The sequence below is a fragment of the Microtus pennsylvanicus genome, chromosome X (genome assembly GCF_037038515.1).
Source record: "Microtus pennsylvanicus isolate mMicPen1 chromosome X, mMicPen1.hap1, whole genome shotgun sequence".
Taxonomy (NCBI): domain Eukaryota; kingdom Metazoa; phylum Chordata; class Mammalia; order Rodentia; family Cricetidae; genus Microtus; species Microtus pennsylvanicus.
Genome location: NC_134601.1, coordinates 90,662,622 through 90,670,036, shown reverse-complemented (window position 1 = coordinate 90,670,036; position 7,415 = coordinate 90,662,622).

The following is a 7,415-nucleotide window of genomic DNA, read 5'->3' as shown; positions in this document are numbered from 1 at the left end:
ATAACTTTCCCAGGCACTATACCCTCCTAAGCTATTGATACTTGAGTTATGGTAGGAGATGGTGGGCTATAGAACTATAGTAGTATCACTAAGAGAGAAATAATAACATGATTATAAAAGGATCTATTTGAACACTGTAGGTTGGGATACTGGAAAGTGAGTGCAAAAGCTATACTAGAAAATGAGAAAGCATTATTGAAAAGTGGAAAGTAAGCACACAGCCTATGCGCATGGAGCAGAGAACTTATTCTCCAAATCAAAAAGAGCAACACATAATCAATACAAAAGATGTGTGCTTTGAAAAACCCACAAAAAATTGTATTGTAGAGCCACATTAATGGAAAGAGCCTGAATCCATAAGCAGAGGACTGTTGTGAAGTGTCTGTGCTCCCCAAGAAAACCTGCAGATATGGTACGAACCCCTTTTTATCTTAGTAGGCATTCTGTGCAAATGAGTAAGTCAATTTTAAAATTTCAAGGAACCCCAAATAGTCAAGACAATGTTGAAAAAGATGAAAACAGGACTAACCTGGGTATGATGACACATACTTATAATTTTAGCTTTCAAGACAGAAGACTCACAAGTTGATTGCAGTCTGAGTCATATACCCTGTCTCAAACAAAACAAAAAAAATGTTGAAATTACAGACATCATATAACCCTGCAATTCTACTCTTATGAGTACTCCTAAACAAAATAAAAAAATCATATTCACACAAAGTTTTGCATAGCAACATCATCTTATTTGGAATAATTTAAAATTAAAATATCATTATATAATTTCCTTCATGTTTCTCCCAACTCCTCTAATATTACATTCCTATTCTCAAATTCATGGCCTTATTTCCTTTAAGCATTATTGTGTGTGCCTGTGTTTATGTATGTATGTATAAGCACATACAAATATAAATACAACCCGCTAAGTACATTTAATGTTGCTTATATGTATAGTGTAGTTGGAGATTTAAAAGGCAAAATTTTTATGTCATAGAGTCTTCAATATTTTAGGAGGCTAAATGAAATGTTTGTTTGTTTGTTTGTTTGTTTGTTTTTTACCCAATCGTAGTCTGAGTGTCATGAAAGTTCACAAAAGCCCAAAGTCATCGAGGCCCAGACCTGGGACAGACACAAGCCAGTCATGAACACTACTGCTTGCCAAAGGCTTCTTTGAAATCGGAACATGTACAAATCCTTAGATTCATTTTGATTCCCCCCAAACACGGAGTCTTTCTTCACATAAATGCAACAGCCACTATAGCAGTCTTCAATTACCGGAACAGATGTGATGTATCTGACCCGCCAAAGATGTTACTTGGAGAGTAGTTCTCATGTCTTTTTGTTCCGTAGCCCACAGATCACTTATGTGTGGGTTCCATAGCCCACAGATCACTTATGTGTGGGTTCCATAGCCCACAGATCACTCATGTGTTGGTTCTATACCACATTCATATTCCTCGGAATATGTCACCACATTTGCCACTAAGATTTTTTGTCTGACTGCTGTCTTAGAACAATAACCTTGTAAGACTAGGATGTTGCTGGATGGTGGTGGTGCACGCCTTTATTCCAACCATTTGTGAGGAAGAGACAGGCAAATATCCATGGGTTTGAGGCTAGCCTGGTCTACAGATCAAGTTCCAGGGCATGTTCCAAGGCTACACATAGAAACCATGTATCAAAAAACAAAACAAAAACACATAGACAGACAGACAGATAAATAGCAAGCTATGTTTTTGCCTGTTCTATCTTTCTAAAAAAGAAAATGGAAGTCCTGGATAGAAAGACAAAAGACGTTTTCTAAGTTACTACCAAGACAGTGACAGAGTCTACAGTACAGGAGTTCTTCCTCACATGTCCTCATAGATGCCATGATTATTTGGTTTGGAGTTATGAGATTTTTTCCTTAAAGAATGTTATTTTTTTCTTCTCTCATACAACACATCTCAATTGCAGTTTCCCCTTCCTCCTCTTCTCTTAGTCCTCTCATCTCCGCTCCCCCACCAGATTGATTCCTCTTCCATTTCCCTTCAGAATAAATCAGGCCTTCCAAGGATATCAACCTAATATTGTATAATAAGATGCAATAAGACTAGGCACAAACCCACATATAAAGATTGGTCAGGGCAGCCCAAGAGGAGGAAAAGAGTCCCATGAGCAAGTAAAAGAGCCAGAGATGCTCCACACTCCCACATTTATGAGTTCCCCAAACATCCCCAGTTAAAAAACTACAGTATGTATGTAGAGGACCTAGTGAAGATCCATACAGGCTCTGTGATTGATGCTTCAGTTTCTGTGAGTCCCTATGATCCCTGCTTAGTTGATTCTGTGGGTTGTGTTCTCCTTGTGTCCTTGACCAGTTTGACTCCTACAATCCTTCTTTCCCACTCTTCTGTGGGGTTCCTTGAACTCCAAGATGATAATTTTGTATATGTTTATAATGTATCTTGAACATATCAACCCTCAACTCCCCTACTACTACACCAGAACATGTAACTTGTATTATCTTGATGTCTTCTTTTTTTAATAACTCAAGATCTAGCTAGTGCTGCCCATATACCTAGGGTACAAAGTCATCCACCAGAGATTGAAAAAAACTGCCAGGGGGCACACCAACAAAAAAAATTCTCACATAGTAGCTATCAACTACCAATAGCTCTTCAGCTAGGAATGAGACTTCAGGAGTATGTCCCCACTCCCTACCAGAATGCTGCCTGGCTTGGTTTTTGTGTAGGTCTTCTGCAGTCAACAATGCGGTAAGATTGGCAGTCTTGTCATGTCCAGAAGACAGTATCTCTCTACACTCTTTTCTACTCTCAGGCTCTTACATTCACTTCTCTCCCCTTCTGTAATATCCCCCAAGTCTTAGCAAAGGATAGGAGTGTTTTATTAGTTTCTTCTTTAACAAGTCACTACAAACTCATGGTTTAATCTGAACAAATTTATTATCTCCCATGCTTTTGGATTAAATTGGACTCACTTATATAATGCAGGGTAATATCTAATCTCAAGATCCTAATCACATCTGTTCAGTCCTTTTTGACATACAAAGTAACATATTCACAGTTTCTTAGGACAGAATATGGACGTTATGGGTCATTTTATCACTATAAGAATTTTATTCTCAGACAAATGAAGGGACTGAAAAATATGTCACCTGAATTCTCCTTAAAAATATAATATAATTCAAACACAATAGGAAGTGAAAGACCTGTTATTAGTTATATTATGAGTCAGCTCACATCTTATATGGAAAATGAGGGATGCTATGCCTTACTAACTTTATGATTTCAAATAGCTTCCATGGAGAAATTCAGCAGCAAAACATTGCATTATTCTAACATAGTAATAAAAGATATACCATAAAATTATCTTTAGAAGCTGTCTGTCAACTGTTCAATGAACAGATCTCCAACCTAAAGCTTTTCACGCTTCTCAACCTGTGCTGCCTTGTATGCTCAAATTACTCATTTGTCTTCACATCAGGCTGCTTTCTGCTCACAATTCTCATATATAGTATTTCCACACGATTATACCCATCTAGATGTATACACATACACACACATGCACGGCTGGTTGGTAAATAAAAGTTCAGATTTGCTGTCTTAGGAGAAGCATATTTATTTACTTGCACCCAGAGAATCATAGTTCCATAAAAGAAGCAATGAAGGCTTCCCTGATTCCAAGGTTCTTTCCTTATTTTGGAATGTTTCTACCTACTTTCTTTCATTGTCTAATTGTTTCTGCAGAAAAGTGAAGCCATCAATCATAAAATAAATTTCTGTGAAAATCACTTTTTTTGTGTGTATCTCCTCTTAGTAAAGGGAATTTTGAAGAGTTTATTTTTTGTTTTAACTTAATAGCTGTCTATGATTAGGAAATGTACTATTTTGCCCCTCCCACTCCCATCCGATTTTCAGCTGCATGGTGCATTTGCGTCTGTCATACAGCCTCTTTAAAATTCAGAAGGACGGCATATAAATAGTTCTGTTTCAGCAATGATGTATTCCCTTCAGAATGAGGGGCTGCCAACTGAGATGAATTTATGGCTATTTTCTTTCCATTTCGAAGTATTTTCTGCTGCAGTTTTGTTTAGCCATTCCTGTTATAGTGGTAGTGGTACAGTTTGAATATTAAATGCTCCCTGTATACTCATATGTCAGAGGCTTGGTCCTTAGCTTGTGGTGCTATTTGGGAGGTAGTTCGTCCTACATGATGGGAGTGGGACACTGGAGGACTCTTCTTTGGGGCTTTATCTTGTACCAGTTCCCTTCTCAGCCTATACAATCTGATTCTCATGAGGTGGGCGGTTTTTCCTTACCATGCCCATCTGTCTTAATGCTCTGCCTCATGATAGGCCCAGACAATGTTCAGTTTGAAACCTCTGAAATGGTGACCCAAAATAATCTTATCTTCTTGTGGTTGTTTTGTGTTCTTATGCCCAAACACCTGAAAGAAAAGCGTAAGAGAAGGCATTAGGTTTTTTGACCCACAGCTTCCCACTGTTGTGTCCATCAGTTCATTCATGACATGGCAGGCAATGGCTCGGAGAATGGCAATTCAGGATCTTTATTATTTTTTCCTTTTCATCATTATTCCATTTTGTTCTCAATTGATGGTATGGGATGGCCCATGTTCACTCTGGGGCTTCTTTTTTTTTTTGAGAATAAATTTTATTTTATTATTTTTTTCCGCCTCCTCCCCGTTTCCCATTTCCCTCCCCCTCCTCGCACACATCGCCCCCTCCCCCTACTCCCCTACCCCTCTCCACCTCCCCCCCCACTCCATTCCCCCTCCCTCTTGAGAATGCAGAGCAGTCCAAATTCCCTGCCCTGAGGGAAGTCCAACGTCCTCCCACTTCTATCCAGGTCCAGGAAGGTGAGCATCCAAACAGGCTAGGCTCCCACAAAGCCAGATCATGTATTAGGATCGAAACCTAGTGACATTGTCCTTGGCTTCTCATCAGCCTTCATTGTCCGCCATGTTCAGAAAGTCCGGTTTCATCCCATGCTTATTCAGTCCCAGTCCGGTGGAACTGATCTATTGGGAGCTCACCAAGGCCAGCGGGACTGGCACTCTGGGGCTTCTTAACCTAAGTAACCTGTATGGAAATTCCCTCGAAGACACACTCACAGGCGTATCTTACAAATCTCGGGTAATTCTAAACCCAGCCAAGTTGACAGTTAAGTTTAAGTCTAAGGCGCCTTTTATGCTTTTTAATTTGGTTTCTTCTGGTATTAGTTACAGCGGTGAAAAACTGAGTTAACAGAGAAAATACTTGTGATGGTTCATTGTGGCTTCATTTGCCTGAGAAATGCTTAGTTTAGATAATAGCAAAGATACCTGTTTTCTGGCCTGACAATATCTCTGGCTCCTACACCCGTCCTTCCCACTTTTCCACAGTGAACCTTAACTCTTTGGATGAGGTATACAGTATACATGTTCCATTTATGACTGAGCATTCTGCAGTGTCATTCTTGTGGTTGTCTGTGCTAATTGTTATCTACTGCAAATAGAAACTTCTTTGATGAGGGTTGAAAGATGCATTCCTCTATAGATATAGAGATAAGATGTTAGAAGCCAGTTCAAAATAATACTAATAAGATCTCCCCCAGTGAAGGCCGAGTTTCTCTGTGTCCCAGCACAAAGAACTCCCAAATAACCATTCAAAGACTTAGTATTAATTATAGATTCTCAGCTGATAACTTAGGTTTCTTTCCAGCCAGCTCTTACAACTTAAATGAACCCATTTCTGTTAAATTTATGTGCTGTCCCGAGGATCTTTTACTTCATCTATGAATGTCCCATGTTGCTTCTTCTGCATCTGGCTCACAACTCCTCATACTCCACTTTTTTTTCTTCCCAGCATTCTCTCTGCCTTGCAAATACTTCTGAGCTATTGACCAACCAGCAATGTGTTAATGAGAACAATGCATCTTCACAGTGTACAGAAGGAATATTCCGCAGTACCCTAGAGCCTATGACCTTTCTAGCCATAGGTTCATGGTCCCGATATTGGTGCCAAATATAGGTTTCATCTTGTAAAAAATAAACCTTAATTCAAATCAGAGAGTTATTTGTTATTTCCATGATCCTTGTGCAACTACTGCACAAATATGCATGCCTTCCCAGGCCAGTTACTATCGTAGCTCACAGGGTTCACAGCTAATTACTTTTGAGAATGTGAGCAAAGAGGTCAAGACTATGATGGAGACACCCAGTGAAACAGCTTACCTGAGCAAATGGGAGCTCACCAACTCTGGCCGGACAGTAGAGGAACCAGCATAGGATCAAACTAGTCCCTCTGAATATGGTTGACAGTTCTATGGCTGGGGTAGACTGTGGGGCCATTGGCAGTGGCACCAGGATCTGTCCCTACTGCTTGTACTGGCTTCTTGGAACCCATTCTCTTTGGAGGGATACCTTGCTCAGCCTTAAATGTAGTAATGAGGGCCTTAGTCCTTTCTCAAAGCAATGTGCTTTACCCTCTCTGAGGAGAGGATGGGGGGTGGGGGTGGGATGGGATGGGGTGGGGGGAAGGTGGAGAGAATGGAAGGAAGGGAGGGAGTGGGAACTTGGATTGGTATGTAAAATGAAAAAAAAGTTGGTTTGTTTTCTTTAAAAAATAAAATAAATACAAACAAAAAACAGATTGATTACTTTTTTCCTTAGTTAGCACGCATAATATGTGTGGTACTACAAAATTAGCCAGTAATCATGAAGCTTCCTGGTGAGTACCTGTTTGATTCCTTTATGTTCTATTAGTCAAGGCTATCTTCAGCAATAGGATATTATGAGCAAGTTCTGGCAGGTAAATGAGGACAATGACAATCGCCTAAAATGTTTGAGAAATTTCTAAACGAAAATGAAATGAATGCTTATAAAATTCATGTTTTCCACACCTAATGAAATGATCACAACACTGAAAACACTGACTGGACTTAGAAATATTCATACAAAATACTCATTTAAATTGGCAGCAGTAATGAGTTGCATTTTTGATAAGCTGGCAAGTTGCTGGGTTACTTTGAAATAATGATGCTTAGATTTGGAGATTGAGGCTCACCCAGAATATAGGAATTGAAGTTATATTTTAGTATAGTCCTGACAGTAATTCCAATAGACTCTCCATTACTATAAAGTGATATTAAAATGACCACAATACAAGAAACTCAGAATAAAGAAAAAATGAAAGGTAGCCATTTCCTTGTTATAAATCAATACTACATACATTAATAGTAGTGTATATTCAACATGCCTTCATGTCTGGAGTAGGATAAATGTATGTCTTTACTGTTTTTCTGATACAGCAAGCTCAGTGAATCTTTTTAATATCAGGGTAGGTTTTCTTCAAGAAAACTGAATATAGGGTTGCCCCTGAATACATTTCTTGCTTTACTATGGTTAGTCAGATTAAA